The sequence below is a fragment of the Pelophylax lessonae genome (genome assembly GCF_965119305.1).
Source record: "Pelophylax lessonae genome assembly, chromosome: 1".
Lineage (NCBI taxonomy): Eukaryota > Metazoa > Chordata > Amphibia > Anura > Ranidae > Pelophylax > Pelophylax lessonae.
In genome coordinates, this window is record NC_138768.1 from 477,062,263 (window position 1) to 477,081,423 (window position 19,161).

A 19,161-nucleotide genomic window follows, 5' to 3' on the forward strand; every position below is an offset into this window, starting at 1 on the left:
TTTCATCACTTCCTTCAATCTGTTTCAGCTGATATGTTGGCTGCCTATTTATGCGTCTCTCTCACCTATTTCCCACTATTGGTTATGAGTAAGCAATCTGTGGAATCGTGAAACACGTCAACCTGTCCCGTGTCTGTGTGAAGCATTGTATGCATTCAAGTTTTATGGGGAATAAAACACTTCCATTTTATCTTCTCCTGAGTGCGGTCAAATTTTCTCAGTTGATTATTGGACTACTGGATGGCGGATCCGACCTGCACTGGAGTGTTTTGCCTCACCTGAGCGGCTTCCTTCTGTTACCACATTTGCTTCAACAAAGTATTGAGCAACGGCTGTGAATATTTATGTACAGTATCTCACAAAAAGTGAGTACACCCGTCACAATTTTGTAAATATTTTATTATAGCTTTTCATGTGACAACACTGAAGAAATGAAACTTTGCTACAATGTAAAATAGTGAGTGTACAGCTTGTATAAGACCCCGTCCACAATGGGGCGACTTGTCAGGCGACCTGGTCGCCTGACAAGTCGCCGTGGGTCGCCTGTCCAAAGGATAAAAGCATATCAAAACATAACCACAACCATTTTTAAACCAACACGTCTCCATGTATTTGTGTATACATTTGGGATAGTTTATGTTGGATTTGGATATGTGCCTTTTTGTGAGTACGATTACGGGGGTCTTTCTGTATTATATGTCTATATGCTTTTCTACAGATTTTTCCCCCCTGTGGTCATATATATTGTTCTCTTGTTTCCGTGTGTACACGGCCACTTTGAGGCTTTGTTTTCCTGTTCTATTTGACTTTGTCCATCTTTTCTATATCTCTCTATGTCTTCCCAAAGTTTAGTAATAATAATAATAATAATATTTACGTATAGTGCTCCTGCTGGCTAGTTGATATATATGGGTATTGCTACTAGGATATGTCAAGGGTTACTCTGCCCCTTGTTTTCGGATTGAACACTCCTACCCCTGTAGATGGTTTGTATCTTCTATCTTTAGTGTTGTTTCAGCCGACCTTTTTGCTTTGGTTTAAGCTTACTCATTGTCGGGTCAGCATATACATTATGGACATTGCGACTTGTCTAATATACACGAGATAGATACCAGTATGCATATATGTTAAATGGGAAGTTTCTTGAATAACGCGATGTATTATATTTATCTATGCCTCTATGATTGCTCCTTTCCTAACACTATATTTTTCATATGCTTTTTTTTTTTTTCTCTATAGGTTTTTCATTTGACCGGTCAACAAAAGTCATCTGATCTCTCTGTCTCTCCTTCTTCCTCTCTACTTATTTTTTTTTTTTCCCCATTTCTCCTTAGTTCCTTGCCCCTTTATTTATTTATTTTCTCCTTTCAGTTTCCGTTTCTTATTTGTTCTCTGTATCATTTCATTGATTTCTGTTTCTCTCTTACATCTTTCTTAACGGGATGTCCGTGTTTTACAATTGTGTGCACAGCGGTTTTTTCATTCAATCGTAACGTGTATGGGTACTGTGCGGTGTCTTGAGTGTCCTTTAAAGTATACAGATTGCCGCACCTATTTTACCCACTGGGTTGGATACTCCATACAACATATTCCATGCCTGTTATACACCCTAGTATATAGGAGGTATTTATATATGTCCCTCATCTGGACTTTATTAGTCACGTTTTATGTGCGATTTGGGGTTACATACTTTACTTTCCATAGCCACCATCCATATTTGATTGCTTATATATCTGTATACTGTGTATTATCTATACATCCATGTAAGAATGTTATTTATATATATTTATATGCTTGGTATATTTGAAGTATTGGGATCATGTATATATGTGTTTATATGTTTACCATCTGAAGGTTGTTTGACCTACGATCTACAGTGTTACACAGATCGCTACTGATTTCAGCACACTACTGTGGGGATAACATGTGACTTGATTTTTTTACATTTTTTTGGGATATATATATTCTTTTTATTTTTATTTTTCCTATATATCCTTACAAATGCATTATTTCATCTAATTATCCCGTTTTTTCTTTTCTTTTCTCTCTTTTTTCTCATTTCCTTTTTCTCATTTTTCTTTTTTTCTCATTCCTTGTTCTTTGCTTTTTATTATCATTTTATTTAATTTTTCAGACTTCGTTCTGATCTTCTTCCTTCTTTTTTTCTTTTTCCTTTTGCCCTCTCCTTTCTCCTTGTCCTCTTCTTTTCTTCCTTCTTTCATTGGGCTTCACCGCTTGCCACCTTTTTGTATTCACTGAAATTAGGTTGGTGTGCTTTGCCACACATGCATATATTTTTTGGGTTGGGGTGAAGTCTATCTACAATAACAATCCCTGCTGGGCTTTTTTGCTGTTTTTAATTAAGGATGATTACCTTCAGCTGTGTGCTCAATTGGTTGCAATCTAGAAGGAACACAGGATATGGACATCTCTACTTAAAGCAGTGTTTTGTTATGTTTTAGCATGGTTACGACTAAGCGGACGTTTCCGTGAAACGCGTTAACCGCCTTGCTCTTTTTTTCATGTCTCTGGCTGTTGTGTTTATGTTTTGATATGCTTTTATCCTTTGGACTTAATAAATCTGGATTTTATACTCTACATCTCCAACCAGAAGTGCGGCTCCTTGTTTGTTCTCAATTATCACTTCCTGGACTGCGGATCCTTGCCTGCACCTGTGTTTCGTGGGATTATCTCCTCACCAGAGCGGTTCTTGTTCTCCTTGACTAGTTGCCGTGGGTCGCCTGCCATAGAGTAGCACAGGACCCGTTCTAATAGGAGCGACACAAGTCGCTCCGACTTAGAAAAAGGGTCCTGAGCTTCTTTGGGGCGACCTGGAGCGACCTGCATTAACTTCAATGATATGAAGTCCGTGCCGGCCGCTCCGAGGTCGCGGTGCGAGCTGCGTACCGTGACTTCACAGGTCGCCCCGGCAAGTCGGGTCGCGTCTATGTGAACCGGCTCTTACAGTGTAAATATGCTGTCACCTAGAAAATAAATAAATAAATAAAAACCTCAACACTGCTATTAATGTCTACACCTCTAAAGGAAAAAAAATGTCCAAAATTGGCACAAAGTATCAATATTTTGTGTGGCAACCATTATTTTCCAGCACTGTCTTAACCCTCTTGGGCATGGAGTTCACCAGAGCTTCACAGGTTGCCAATAGAGTCCTCTTCCACTCCTATGATGACATTATGGAGCTGGTGGATGTTAGAGACCTTGCGCTCCTCCACCTTCCGTTTGAGGATGCCCCCCACAGATGCTCAATAAGGTTTAGGTCTGGAGACATGCTTGGCCAGTCCATCACCTTTACCCTCACCTTCTTTAGCAGGACAGTCATCATCTTGGAGGGGTGTTTGGGGTTGTTATGTTGGAATACTGCCCTGCGGCCCAGTCTCCGAAGGGAGGGGATCATAGTCTGCTTCAGTATGTCACAGTACATGTTGGCATTCATGGTTCCCTCAAACTGTAGCTCCCCCATTCCGGCAGCACTCATGCAGCCCCAGACCATGACATAACACTCCCACCACCATGCTTGATTGAAGGCAAGACACACTTGTTTTTGTACTCCTCACCTGGTTGCCGCCACACATGCCTGACACCATCTGAAACAAATACATTTATCTTGGTCTCATCAGACCACAGAACATGGTTCCAGTAATCCATGTCCCTAGTCTGCTTGTCTTCAGCAAATTGTTTGCGGGCTTTCTTGTGCATCATCTTAGAAGAGACTTCCTTCCGGGACGACAGCCATGCAAACCAATTTGATGCAGTGTGCGGCGTATGGTCTGAGAACTGACAGGCTGACCCCTCCACCCCCTTCAGCAATGCTGGCAGCACTCGTACGTCTATTTCCCAAAGACAACCTCTGGATAGCAGGCTGAGCAGGTGCACTCAACTTCTTTGGTCAACCATGGCGAGGCCTGTTGTGATTGGAACCTGTCCCGGTAAACCACTATATGGTCTTGGCCACGGTGCTGTAGCTCAGTTTCAGGGTCTTGGCAATCTTCTTATAGCCTAGGTAATCTTTATGTAGAGCAACAATTCTTTTTTGCAGATCCTTAAGAGTTCTTTGCCATATGGTGCCATGTTGAACTTCCAGTGACCAGTATGAGAGAGTGAGAGAGAGTGATAACACCAAATTTAACACACCTGCTTCCCATTCACACCCAAGACCTTGTAACACTGAGTCACATGAGTGAAAATGGCTAATTGGGCCCAATTTGGACATTTTTACTTTAGTGGTGTACTCACTTTTGTTGCCAGCGGTTTAGACATTAATGGCTGTGTGTTAAGTTATTTTCAAGGGGACAGCAAATTTACACTGTTATACAAGCTGTACACTCACTACTTTACATTGTACTAAAGTGTAATTTCTTCAGTGTTGTAACATGAAAAGATAATAAAATATTTACAAAAATATGAGGAGTGTACTCACTTTTGTGAGATACTGTAATTAACAGAGCAGCACCACTACTCCTCAACTCTCCATCTCAGACTCTACTTTGGTAGTTGTCCTACTGGAGGCAGTAGCTCGCATAGGGATTAAAAGCCATTTGCACGGAACCACCCTAGTTTTTCTTAGAATCGCCGGAATGCCCACTTTACAAAAAATGTGAGGGGTGTACTCACTTTTGTGAGATACTGTACATGTGATTTTTTTTCATAAATTCATAAAGATTTCAAACAAACTTCTTTCATGCTGTCATTATGGGGTAGGGTTTATAGAATTTTGAGGAAAATAATGAATTTAATCCATTTTGGAATAAGCCTCTAACATAACAAAAATGTGGAAAAAAGTGAAGCGCTGTGAATACTTTCCGGATGCACTGTATGTATATTTGAAGGTCTGGGCTATTTCACCCTGCTTCTTGGAAAGTGTAAAACCAGTTAAAGTCTGGCATTCATTGCCAAAAACATGTAGGCCCTTTGCCACCATTGTACGTCCCCATGCCATATGGACTCTGAGTTTAAAGATATTGTATAGTTTCCTGTTAGGTGATGATCCACCCCTGGCCTAACCCTCTCATTGTCCCCCACAAGGGAAAACCATCTCAACTTGTACGCCCTCTTCCAAGAATTTCTCTGGTAACTACAGAAGAAAAACAGAGTATAGTAGTATCTGGGGTCACCCTTTTCTCAGGGTTCTAAGGCCAATGAAACCCAAAGCTCATATATATATAAAAAAAAGAAGAAGTACAGGCATCCTGTTCAAGAGACCCACAGCAAAGAAAAGGACCTGTGTATAGCACATCCTCCTGGTATGGTCAGAGATCAGCACTCTTAAAGTGATGATCCAGCATCACTTCATGTAAGCCTCAACAAGAATGTCCCCTACCAGCATTGCAATAGATCTCACATGTGGGATTTAGATGACGGCTAACCGCTAAGGGTACCAGATTGCTCCCCTTCCAAAACACCTCCCACAAAAAGCCAATAGATCCAGACGGCAACACCTGCCAGGATGTGTTCTATAGTTCCATGACGAGTCTCTGTGAGAGGCCAATAAACCTCTAGGGGAAAATATGTAAATAGCAACAGTTCAGGGCTGCTGGAAGAAAGACAACCCCTGTACCAGAGCTAAATAATATGATGAAATGAAATGCAGCACAGTCGCTCGTTTGTGGTTATCAACATTAAAAGGTGTTAAAGATATAACAAATACAGCAATATTTAAAAATAAATGATTTCAATCAAGAATTTAGAAGAAATGGTTTCTGCTTAAAATATACACATGTAGCACCCTACAGGTAGGTGCTAGGTAAATGTATAGTAGGCCTTGGCTGCCTAAAAGCAGGGCCATGATTCCTTTTAGTTAGGGTGTCATGGGTTCCAGATGTGTTTGCTGAAGGGGAAGTCTCCCCACTGGCAGTGGCATCTCCAGCTTTTATATTTAGGGGGGGCACATGGGGGGACAGGAACAAAAGTAGGGGGGCCAACTATAAAACCCAATTTTTATATATATAGCATGCGGACAGCATTAGCGGAGTCACCTGTAAGGCAAGGCAGCAGTACGCAGCAATGGAACCAGACACAGCGAGCCAGCACTCAAGGAGCAGGCCCGGGGACATCAGTTTTAGAGGTGGCACTAGTGGAGCAGCTCAGCTCAGCTGTAAAATAAATTTGGTCAGCATGTCAGCCCACATTGTCATTTTCAGGGGTGTGAGGGTGGTATGAGATGCAAATGTGCAGTGGACTCAATGTGAGTCCATTGAACATTTGCATCTCAAACCACCCTCACACCCCTGAAAATGACAATGTGGGCTGACATGCTGACAGAATTTTACAGCATTGTTCAGCTGTAAAATTCTGTCAGCTCACCATGTCAAGCACTGTCCACATTGACAATTGTTGGGTCAGGGTGTGAGGGTGGTATAATGCATTACAAATGGGCAGTGAGTGGACTCACTGCTTAAACCACTTATACTCCTTAATAAAATATTTGAATAAAGAAAATATATCATTGTTAAGAACATTGTCCTTATGTATGGTTTGTATTTATATCTAAAGCAGCCATATTTCATGCTTTGTTCTTTGCAGTGCTATACAATGGTTGTGCTCCATCTCACTACCTATTCTAATGTACGGTTAACTGAAAAAACGCCAGAATCCCTCTGGAGTTCAGGAAGTGACCTCTGTCACAAAAACTCCCATTCCTACAAGCAAAACATTAGTGACACTGAATCTCATGAAAGTTCCAAATTGGCAGGTAATCAGTGGGTCCAGTTGTGAAGAGGGATACTAAAGGATGACTGCTTGTACCATCTGCACCCAGAACAAAGTCCCCTCTTGTGCACCTGCTGGCACATTAATGCCTCTTTCAATTTTTAAGGAACTCTGGGAACATATGACCATAGATTTTATCATGGATCTCCTACATTTTTACAGCTGCTTGCATTTTAATGCCATTCCAATTGTCAAGGAACCCTGAGAACATATGATCATAGGTTTTATTATGGATCTCTTACGTTTTGACAGCTGCATTGTCATTTGGGCTGTGGTAGACAGCTTCTCTATGGCACACTTCATACCCCTCTCCGCTCTTCCTTCTGCAATTCTGCTGCAGCTCTTGCACCAGTCTTATCCAAGAAATTTGTAGACTGATCACCATGCCACCTCATAACAACTCAGGCAGGGGAGTCCAGTTCCCAGTTCCTTGCTTTGGAAAGACCTTTGAAAATCCATCATGGAAATCTCTCTGCAATTCCAATTCCAATTATCACACTATAAAGGCCAAATGAAGAGGACAAGCCCTAGAATAGTTCAATGAATGGGTAATTGGCGCTGCCTGTATTGGATATTACAATGTGTGAATTTCAATAAATATATGTGAATGCAAATATAAATGTCTGTGCAAAATATAGTTAATATAAAAACAGCATATGGATACTAAAAGTGATATTAAAAGACCAACATATAAACCAATAGTGGTAATAAATCTCAATAATAAATTCTGAGTGCAATCATGTGATTAGATCCAAATATATAAATAAATAAACCAATATAAATCAATTTAAAGTGACCAGTGACTAGAAGGTGCTGTATTGGTGAACAGAGATGTAGATAAATGGATATAATGGCAAAAAAGTATAAGATATAAGTTCAATAAAGTGCAAGAAAAATAATTGATGATAAAACATGGATGAAATTCAAGGTTACCCCGTGGTGGGTAACTGGTGAGGTAAAGGGAAATCTCACTAGTAATTAGCCTACTAACCAGATATGCCCACCCCACACAGGGGTATAGAGAAGGTATTAAGATGTGGATGGAATTCCTTCCCTTGGATCCCAACTTCCTTCTAGATCAGGGGGATGTTGGAGGCCGTCCCTGGGGGTCCCGGGTGTCACCAGAGGAGAAGCAGGATATAAAGGTCCTCTCCAATAGGAAGAACGTTAAGTACGGTGTCCGTGGGGAAAAATGAAGCCACTCATCCGTGGGATCATACAGGGCAAAAGAAAAGGCCAAATAGTGTAATACCGTAAGGTTTATTAATGAAATCAAACAATACGGTATTACACTATTTGACTAATTACTAGTGGGATTTCCCTTTACCTCACCAGTTACCCACCACGGGGTCACCTTGAATTTCATCCATTCACTAATCCTTTCTGGATTTGGACTATTTCTTAGGACTACTTCCGATTACCATTTGTTTGGCTATCTGGATCACCTATTTAGCCAGTCACTAAATTATTTATCGCTTTTTTGCACACTTTTGCACTTACTTTTACTACACTTTATTTCACTGTTTTTTATCCGAGATTGTACCATTTTGTATCACCATTACTGGCTATTAGGACTACCAGTTTTTTAGCCAGTCACTATATTGTTTTATCATCAATTATTTTTCTTGCACTTTATTGCACTTATATCTTATACTTTTTTGCCATTATATCCATTTATCTACATCTCTGTTCACCAATACAGCACCTTCTAGTCACTGGTCACTTTAAATTGATTTATATTGGTTTATTTATTTATACATTTGGATCTAATCACATGATTGCACTCAGAATGTATTTTTTTTTTAATAAGTCTTTATTGAATTTCAAACAATAAACACACAAATACACAAGTATATAACTATATAAAAAGTAAATGTACATATACATAAAAGAAAGAAAAAAAAAAAAAAACCAACAAGAAACAAAGAGAAAAAAAAAAAAAGGGGGATAATATCCAATGTGTATCTTATACCTATTTGTACCTTTCAAACATGTCCTAGGCAATTGAGTATAATATGCATTGGCGACGGGGAGATAATATACGTATTTACAATATATATATTTCTCATTAATATCCAAAACAAGTTTCCATGAGCTAGAGGGTAGTCCTTTTACTCTGGGTACAGATTATTCTTATATTCTCTCCATTTGGCCCAAATTTTTTGACCCCTATCTACCTGTCCCCTTGAGATGTACGCAAGGTCCTCCATCAGTGCCACAGAATCCACCTTGCGGCACCACTGGCGGAAAGAGGGCGGTTCCGGGTTTCCCCATTTGGCTGGTATCAAAGCCTTCGCCGCATTAAGTAAGTGTGGTAGGATAGACTGTTTATATGATTTTAGGGACTGTGTGGTACAATGAAATAGAACCGTCCATGGGTCTCTCGATAGGTAGGAACCCGGAACCTTCGTAATAGCGTCCAAAATAGTTTCCCAATATACTTTAATAATTGGACACTGCAACCATATATGTGCATGTGTTGCCACCTGGCCACATTTTCTCCAACAGAGTGGTGATTGTACTGGAAACATAGCGTGCAATTTTGATGGCGTATAATGCCATCTTGTTAGCAATTTATAGTTTACTTCTGCTGTTTTAGTTGAAAGGGATGAAGACACAGCCAGCTGGAGAATCCTGGTCCTCTGATTATCTGACAAGGGTAAAACAAAATAATTTTCCCATTTTGCCAAGTATCTCGGGTAATCTGGATAGTTCATGCACAGCAAGCCTTTATAGAAAACAGATATAGCATGCCGGAGTGGTTGCTGTGCATGCAATATCGTTTCAACAGGGTTAAGATCTGATATTTCACTCAGAAATGTATTATTGAGATTTATTACCACTATTGGTTTATATGTGGGTCTTTTAATATCACTTTTAGTATCCATATGCTGTTTTTATGATATTAACTATATTTTGCACAGACATTTATATTTGCATTCACATATATTTATTGAAATTCACACATTGTAATATCCAATACAGGCAGCGCCAATTACCCATTTATTGACCTCTTCGCTTATACAGTCCTCGGATTGTAGTTCAGGGTAGGCTGCAGCCTAATTACCTTTTCTTCATCTGTTAAGATATCCACATCCCGGAACTTATTCCCTTTTAAGCCCTAGAATAGTATCTCTGAATCTGATTCATTCTGTCTGCCTTGGGCCAAGTTCACCCATAGTGACCTCTTATTTTTCTAGCTCCCAGGAGGAATTGAGTCCAGTGTTTCACCCCTCACTGGCTGAGGCTGTCACAGTGCCACCCACCTGATGCCGTCCGGGCTGCAGCTGCTCCGAGTCCTCCTGTGTGTCCTGGGCTGGTGGTGCGCCAGTGTCCTGTCCCGGTCCGGACCCCGCGACTCCCCGACAGACTGCAGTCACAACAACAGCACATGAGTCACGCCACTCCCGCGCGGCGGGCGGGCTGGTGCTTGGTGCGCACTGCACTGCCCCGCCCGCCTGTGTGACTGTGAGTCTGTGTTGTAGAGGCGCTGCGCTACTTGCAAGAGTGAAAGGAGAATCCATTGTTGTGCACATATTTAATTGGGGGGCACAGGGGGGTCCAGACTAATTTTGGGGGGGCATGGTCCCCTCTGGCCCCACCCTAGTGACGCCACTGCCTCCTGTGAGAGGCCTCTCATAGGGTAGCGGAGGAAGCCCAATCAGGGGACACATTCAAGCTTGTAACTACCCCAGAAAGCAGATTATGCCGCAAAGGATTCTGGGAGTGGATATAAGTTTGAGGGAAGTGCGTGACACAGTGTCTTTGGCGGAAGCAGAGTCCCAGGAGGGAGAGAACGGCTGTCTCTCCTCCTGTCTGAGGAAGGTAAATGTCTCAGGGTGTCGCCTGGGAATCCAGAGAGTGCCAAGTTGAGCTGAGGGGATCCGGTGTGCCGAGAAGCTACGGAGAGCAAGAGGGGTCCAGTCCCAGGAAAGCCTACACAGATCGTGAGTACTGAGGATTGCCCCTGGGGGTCTGCCTAAAGTCAGAGGGGACCACTCCGGAAGAGGTTCTAGGATCCAGTGTAAGCTAGCTGAGGAAAGGGGCACCTAGGTTGAGGACCCTGAAGTTACCAAGGGGGTACAGAGTCAGTGAACCTCCAAGAGTTCAAGGTTAAAGGGGGAACCTGCAGTTTGGGCCCTGGATTGTACAGAGTGTCAATTGAGAGTTGCAGCCATATAGGAACCTACAACAAACTACCTCAAGCCAGTGCAAGGCTGGGGGGAGTAGCCAGTGACTTTGCAGTACCGCAGTGTCAGTAGTTCTATAATCCACAGTCCTGGATCTTCTGGACTTAAAGTCGAGGATTCAGCACTTCTATCAATCAGTTAGAGCCGGTTCATACTACTCCGACTAGGGACACGACTTGTGTGCCCTCAAGTCGCCCCAAGTCTCTTGTCATCACAAATTCAATGTAAATGAATGAGAGCCATCTTAATATGCACTACTGAAGTCGCTCCGACTTCAGAAAAGGTTCCTGTACTACTTCAAGGCGACCTCTATCCGACTTGTGCACATAGACTTCAATGGGAGTCGCTCCTAAATCGGATCCTTATCTATTTTCAAGCAACTTGTTATCAGAATTTCCAGGAAGAAGAAAAAGATTAGCCAGGCATTCCCCACAGACAAAGTCGCCTATCATTCAAGTCTCTTCAAAGTAGTGCACAAGTCACGCTAAAAATTCGCTCCTTCGTGGGGCGACTTTCTGGTCGCGGTAGTGTGAACCGGCTCTTACAGTGTGTTCCGAGAGTCAGCGAGTGTTGGCTAGCGTCGGCTGGCGTCAAGGCAGCGCTAACAGACATTTTTCATGGATAAAGTCCAAAGTGTATTTAGTTGAGCCTGAGTATCCCACTCATTCCCTTCTCTCATCCCCTTTATCTACAATAAAACCACAAAACAAAGATGCCGGAGTTGTCAATGTCTCAGTTCTCACACCCAAGGTCACAGCTCACATGGGCTGGAAAGGTAACCGGTAACAATGGCAGACCCACATCAGGCCATAGGCCTGGATAACCTGCTACACACATTTAAACCTTCTTAGCCACTTGACCTCTGGAAGATTTACCCCCCCCCCCCTTTATGATCAGGCCATTTTTTTGTGATACGGCACTGCATTACTTTTTACAATTGCGCGATGATGCAAAGCTGTACCTAAATACAATTTATGTCATTTCCCCCCCCCAACAAATAGAACTTTTTGTGATATTTACCACTTGCCAACCGCCCCACGCAGATTTACTGTGGCATGGCGGCTCGGCTGCGCATAATCACGTAGATCTAAGTGATTATGTGCATGTGGTCTCGGCAGCAAGATTGGGATTAGACACAGCGGGATACAGGTAGCGGGAGGAGTGGCGGGATCACCGCCGGCCTACTGCAGTCGTCACAGAAACAGACAGAAGACCCACCTGCTTATGTAAACAAAGCAGGCGAGTCTTCTGTCACACAGGCAGAGAGATCATGAGTTTCAGCTAAGCTGAAACCCTAATCTCTCTGTGCCTGTCACAGAACCTCTTCCCCCACCCCCCCCCCCTCCTCCCACAGTTATTAAGCACAAACAGGCATATATTTACCCCCTTTGATCACCCCCCAGTGTTAACCCCTTCCCTGTCAGTGTCGTTTATACAGTAACAGTGCATAATATTTAGCACTGATTACTGTATTAGGGTCACTGGTCCACAAAAAGTGTCAGTTAGGGGTCCGATCTGTCCGCCGCAATGTCGCAGTCCCGCTAAAAATCCCTGATCGCCGCCATTATTAATAAAAAAAATATAATAAAAATGTCCAAAAATCTATCCCGGAGTTTGTAAACGCTATTACTTTTGCGCAAACCAAATAAAATACGCTTTTTGGAATTTTGTTTACCAAAAATATGTAGCAGAATACAAAATTGGCCTAAACTGATAAAAAAAATTTGATTTTTAATTTTTTTTTTTTTTTTATTGGGAATGTTTTATAGTAGAAAGTAAAAAATAGTGTTTTTTCAAAATTGTCGCTCTTTATTTGTTTATAGCACAAAATCTAAAAACCGCAGGAGGTGATCAAATACCACCAAAAGAAAGCTCTATTTGTGAGAAAAAAGGGACATCAATTGTATTGGAGTACAGCGTCGCAGTAATTTTTCGTTAAAGTAACGCAGTGCTGAAACACAAAAAATGCCTTGGTCATTAAGGGGGTAAAACCAACCGGAGCTGAAGTGGTTAATCACCATTGCATTTATTTTGTGCACTATAAAACAAGAAAAAAATGGCAAACAATTTTAACCACTTGCCTACAGTGCACTTTCACCCCCTTCCTGCCCAGGCCAATTTTCAGCTTTCAACGCTCTCACACTTTGAATGACAATTGCGCGGTCATGCTACACTGTACCCATATGAAATTTTTATCATTTTTTTTCACACAAATAGAGCTTTCTTTTGGTGGTATTTAACCACTTCAATACAGGGCACTTTCACCACCTTCCTGCCCAGGCCAATTTTCCCCTTTTAGCCCTGTTGCATTTTGAATGACAATTGCGCGGTCATGCAACACTGTACCTACACCAAATTGATGTCATTTTCCCCCCACAAATAGAGCTTTCTTTTGGTGGTATTTGATCACTGCAAGATTTTTTCCTTTTTGCTAAACAAATAAAAAAAAGACCGAAAAGTTTAAAAAAAAAAAAAAAAAAAGTTTTTTTGTTTATGTTATACAATTTTGTAAATAAATATGTTTTTTCCTGCACTGATGAGACTGCACTGACAGGCACTGATGAGGAGGCACTGATGGGTGGCACTGATAGGCGGCATTGGTGGGCACTGATAGGCGGCACTGCTGGGTGGCACTGATGGGCGGCACTAATAGGCACCGATAGGCGGCACTGGTGGGCAATAATGGGCACTGGTGGGCGGCACTGATAGATGGCAATGATGGGCACTTGTAGGCAGCACTGATGCGGAGGGCAATGGGGGGCTCCCTGAGCCCTGATTGCCATCCCTGGTGGCCATAGTGGGCATCCCTGGGGTCATGGGTGGGCATCCCTGGTGGTTCTAGTGGCACCCCCCCCCCCGAGGGTCTGCACTGGTAATCAATGATCTGATTACCAGTGCCGACTCCCCCCCCCCCCGTCAGAGGAGCCGCCGATCGGCGCTCCTTTACTCGTGCCTGTCAGGCACGTACTGAGGAAAGCCGATCAACGGCTCTTCCTGTTTACTATGTGACCAGCCGTGATTGGACAGCTCTTTACCAAGATCGGAGATGCAGGGAGTCAGTGTGACACCTCGCATCACCGATCGCCGCTCTGACGTCAGGATAATGCAGCCACATTCCCGCCGTCATTCTGCTATAGGGCGGGCAGGATGTGGTTAATCACCTGTGCCATTTTTATTTCTTACAAAAAAAAAAAAAAAAAAAAAAAAGTTTCTTATTTTCTGTGAGTAAATTTTGAAAATAAATACATTTTTCTTCTTCACTGATGTGCGCTGATGAGGCGGCACTGATAGGCTGCACTGATGGGCACTGATGAGGTTGCACTTATGGGGAGGAACTAATATGCCGCACTGCTGAGCACTGAGAGGTGGCACTGCTGAGCACTGAGAGGCGGCACTGATGGGTGGCACTGATGGACACGGATGGGCGGCACCATCAGTGCCAACACTCAGTGCCCGTGGCACTGATGGACACGGATGGGCGGCACCATCAGTGCCAACACTCAGTGCCCATAGTGCTGCCAGTCAGTGCCTAGATGAGCAGGCACTGACTGGCAGCACTATGGGCACTGATGGTTGGCAGTTATGGCATTTTATTTCACTGTTGTGTAATCAGGGCACTGGTGATCAGTGCCCTGATTACATTTCTCTGTGTCCCCTATGAGGAGGAGCCGCTGATCGGCTCTCCTCGCCTCACACACTGACAGTGTGAGCCAAGGAAAGCCGAATAACAGCACTTCCTCATTTAAATGTGACCAGCTGTGATTGGACACAACCGATCACATGGGTAAAGAGTCATGTCATTGTTGCTAGGACACGGCGCGGTCACGAACGCCGCTCCGCTCGCCCCCGGGGGCGCGCGAGAGAGGCTGTTCTGGTGTGCCGTCATATGACGGCGTCCCAGGATAATAGCTACACCGCTCCGCCGTCATTTGACGGCGGGCAGGTAGTAAGTGGTTAAATAAAAAAAAAGAATTATGCTATAAAACATATCAAAGAAATTATATATATTTCTCTATAAATGTAGGCCAATATGTATTCTGCTACATATTTGTGGTAAAAATAAATAAATGCCTATAGGCCTATATTGATTTGATTGTGCAAAAGTTAGAGTGTATAAAAACGATGGGATATCTACTGGAATTTTTATTTATTTATTACTAGTAGTAACAGTGATCAGTGAGTTACAGCTGGACTGCAATATTGCGGTGAACATTGACAGTTTTGACACTTTTTGGGAACCAGTGACACTAATACAGTGATCAGTGCTAAAAATATGCACGGTGATTGTACTAATGACACTGGCTGGGAAGGGGTTAACATCAGGGGCAATCAAAGAGTTAAGTGTGTTATTAGTGGTGCTTTCCAACTGTGTGGAGGGTGCTTGTACTGTGGGAAGGTAGAGATCCATGTTTCTGCTTAGTATAGCGGTAGTTTAGTCTTTTTTACTTTTACCTACAGGTAAGCCTATAATAAGGCTTACCTGTAGGTACAATTAATATTTCCTAACTTCACGGTTTAGGAGATATTTGCCCTGCATGCAGCCGCTGACGCTAGTGGCGCATGCGCTCTGAAGGTCCAGCGGACCTTCAGAGTTCCTTGCCGGCACTTGCCGGAAAGTGACTCCTGCACGCATGCGCGGGAGTGACGTCATCGCGGCTCCGGCCACTCACAGCGCTGGAGCCGCCGAACCCGGAAGAGACGCCGAGGGAGCCCCACAGCGGTGTCTGGTGGTCCATGTTGGGGCTCCGTTTTAAAGAGGTTGTAAACTCGCATTTTTTTTTTTCACCCTGCAAGAGAAAGACATAATGAGCTAGTATGCATCGCATATTAGCTCATTATGCAATTCTTACCTTAGAACGAGCCCCCGTCTTCCGGGATCGAGGCATCCGGCCATCTGATTGGCCGGATGCCGCGGTGACGTCACTCCCGCGCACGTGCGCGAGAGCCGACAGTCACGGCACGGAGCTCTGAAGGAACGGCACCAGCGGCCGTTCCTTCAAAGCGCATGCGCCAGTGACGTCACTGGCTGCATGTAAGGTAAATATCTCCTAAATGGTACATGTTTAGGAGATATTTACAGTACCTATAGGAAAGCCTTATCATAGGCTTACCTATAGGTACAAGTTGTAGAGGAGGGTTTACTTCCTCTTTAAGTTAAGTATTCATAATGAGCTAGTATGCGATTTCGGGAGGACCCCCACAATTTTTTTTTTTCTAATTTTGGCGTGGGGTTCCCCTTCAAGATCCTTTAGAGCACAAGTCACATGCCAGAAGTCGGATCAGATCTGACTTGGATTTGACTTCCATTTAAATCAATGGCCTGAAAGTCAGATCAGTTAAGAGTCCATTCACATTAGCGCGACTTGTCAGGCAACTTTTCAGCCTGACAAGTCGCGGTCGGTCGCGGTCCATTGATTAGCACAGGACCCGTTCTAATAGGAGCGACACAAGTCGCTCCGACTTAGAAAAAGGGTCCTGTACTACTTTGGGGCGACCTCGGAGCAACTTGCATAGACTTCCATTATGTGAAGTCTCTGCAAGTCGCGGTGCACGCGACTTCACAGGTCGCCCCCCGAAGTCGTGTCGCGCTAGTCTGAATGGGCTGTCAGACAGCTCTTGTAGGGAACCACTGATTTTCACAGGTAAATAAACTAAAAAAAAAAAAAAAATGCTGCTTAACGCTGTATACATTGATGTCACAAGGGGTAGGGTCTCCGGGTAACGTCCCCAGATGGCCATGCCTCTTGGCTATATAAAAAATGTTAAGACAACTAAGCTGGCACAATGACAGCAGCCAGCGGTCAGAGGAGGAGGGAGAAGACACTGGCGACAGTACCAAAAAAAGAAAACACCTTGGAGCTACGACAGAGGACATTCTAAATCTTTTCCATTTTTTGCCAATTTTCTTTTCCCGATTTTGGCATGCTTTCAGGATCCATAGCAGGCTCAAGGGGCCTGGTATGGGTCGGGGGGGGGGGGGGGGGGGGGCGTGTAATATAAGGACATGCGGCAAAATAAGCTGGCCAAAGATTTTTTTTTTTGGTGGGGGGGGTTAAGCCAATTGATTAAAAAAAAAAATAATAATAAATAAATAATAATATAAATGAAGGGATTCCCCCTGTTACACATTCATAGTGGATGGAGGAATCCTATTGGTTTCTGACAGACAGATTTCTCCATGGTCAGAATACACTGATCAGCGCTGCAGCTGATTGGCTGCATGCACTGATCACTGATCGAACACAAATTTTGCAACAGTCCTGTTTGAGCTAGTTTGACTCCTCTTGATTGTGAACGGCCATAGATGGATGAAAATTCGAGCAGTCCAAATTTCCATCCATGACCATAAACCGCACAGGGTTATGTGACCAGAGTCCTTGAGGTCACTGCTTGCATCAAACGCTGGTAGGAGACGAACGATAAACGTAGCTCTCCTCTATTTCACCTCAGGGAACCCGAATGAATGCAGTGTTCACGTGCTTACTTATAATAAATTATAGGACTACGACCACCACACGGAGCACGCATTCGGCGAATCAGCCACATTAGGAAAACATTGAGGTGGGCTTGTCTCCCAATGACCCCCATGTACAGGCTACACCCAGGTGATACCACACCAGGTATATTTCCTTCCCACACAGCAAGCAGCACACCATGAGGGGGCGCCACTAACACAATATCGACAAATACAAGAAAGTTTTCCCGACTTTTGCCCCCTTTTATTGTCACTGTACTGAGGTTATAGGTCAGCCCCACCGCAGTACCCATCCGGGCTGTGCTCTGGAGATGGCCCCCACGGATATGAACTGCTTCCAGGACGATGCCAAGCACTGTGTTTGCGTTGTTAGTTCTCTAAGACACACGATAAAGTCGGGTAACTTAGACGGTGGTCTATGTAAAACAAGGCCGGCCATAGAGCAGGCAGGTGTCCTTACCTGGCGGGGGTCGGGCGGCTGCAGCAGGCGCGCTTCTCCTTCCTTACAGGTGTATGCAGGCTCAGGCTGTGCATTTCCTGGTATTGCAGTGTCACTTAACCCTGTCACTGCCAACGGTCCCTCCCTCCAGGCTCTGGGGCTTTCTGCTTCTGGGAAGGTAAACAAGCTGAAGAACATTCTTACTGCATTCTATACAGACATACTAAAAGATAAGAAATATTCATTGGTCACCCGGGTATCCCACCTATTTTCTATCATTTCACCCCCTACCCCCTCCTCTCTTACCATTAGACGTTTATTTCATATCATCATATATACTAAAAGCTACTAAACTAAAGGCAAAACATTTTTTTTTTCCATTTTGGGTAGAGTAAGGGCTCTTTCACGCGGGCGTTCCGATCAGATCCACCTGGCAGTTTTTTAGGTGGATCTGATCGGATCCTCCATGCATCCCTATGGAGCAGCGGATGTCAGCGGAGACATGTCCACTGCCATCCGCATCCGATCCTGTCCGTGAAATCTGGACGGATGGAAACCCTATTTTTCCATCCGTCCTGGGGATCAGATCGGATGGGATCGGATGAGAGCGGACAGGCTGTCCGCTCTCATCCGTTTCCCCATAGAGAGCAGCGGGGGCTGTGACACCTCCCTCTCCGCACTGCAAGCGGAGACGGGCTGTCATCCGCCGGCTCAGCGGGGATCGCGGATCGATCCCCGCTGAGCAGCACGGATCCGTCTACGGAGGCGGACCGTGTGAAAGAGCCCTAAGGGAGGTTTTTTTCTGTATCCCATTAGGGGGGTAGAGATTTACCTTCATTTCCTGTCCCATAGCCAAAACAGGAAGTAGGATAGGAGAAAATCCCTCCAAATTGAGGGAATCTAAAGCCTCGTACACACTCAGCAATTGTTGGCCGTGAATTTTCGGCCAACGTCCAATCGGCCGATTTTCGGCTTGTAAAGCCTCATACACACGCAACGATTGTTGGCCGTGAATTTTCGACCAACGTCCGATCGGCCGATTTTCGGCTTGTTAGAATGATGCTTCCGACAACCGACTGCGACTTTTCGCCCGAACAAAATCTGGTGTGCATGCTATACAATTTTTGTTGGCCGTCAACAGAACGGCCGATTGTTCGTCAGTTAGTACAGATTTCGGCAGACAAAAATCTGATGAGCAAGACTGGGCATGCTCAGAGAAGAAAAGACACACGGAAAGTTAACCAGAACATGACATCACTTAAGAAGTTGGTTGTTGTTGGCCGAGAAAATTAGTGTGCAGTCTAGAGCACATTTCAACCAACACAACAACA

At 44.0% G+C, this 19,161-nt stretch overlaps 1 protein-coding gene across 1 annotated transcript in view; it reads right to left on the reverse strand.

Annotated features, from left to right (window-relative positions):
• Positions 1-17,905, reverse strand: part of TJP3 (tight junction protein 3) — a 498,480-nt gene extending 480,575 nt beyond the window's left edge. The window contains exon 1 of the mRNA XM_082257146.1: positions 17,852-17,905. The gene's annotated coding sequence lies outside the window, so the exon portion shown is untranslated. The remainder of the gene's footprint in view (positions 1-17,851) is intronic.
• Between the last annotated feature and the right edge of the window lie 1,256 nt (positions 17,906-19,161).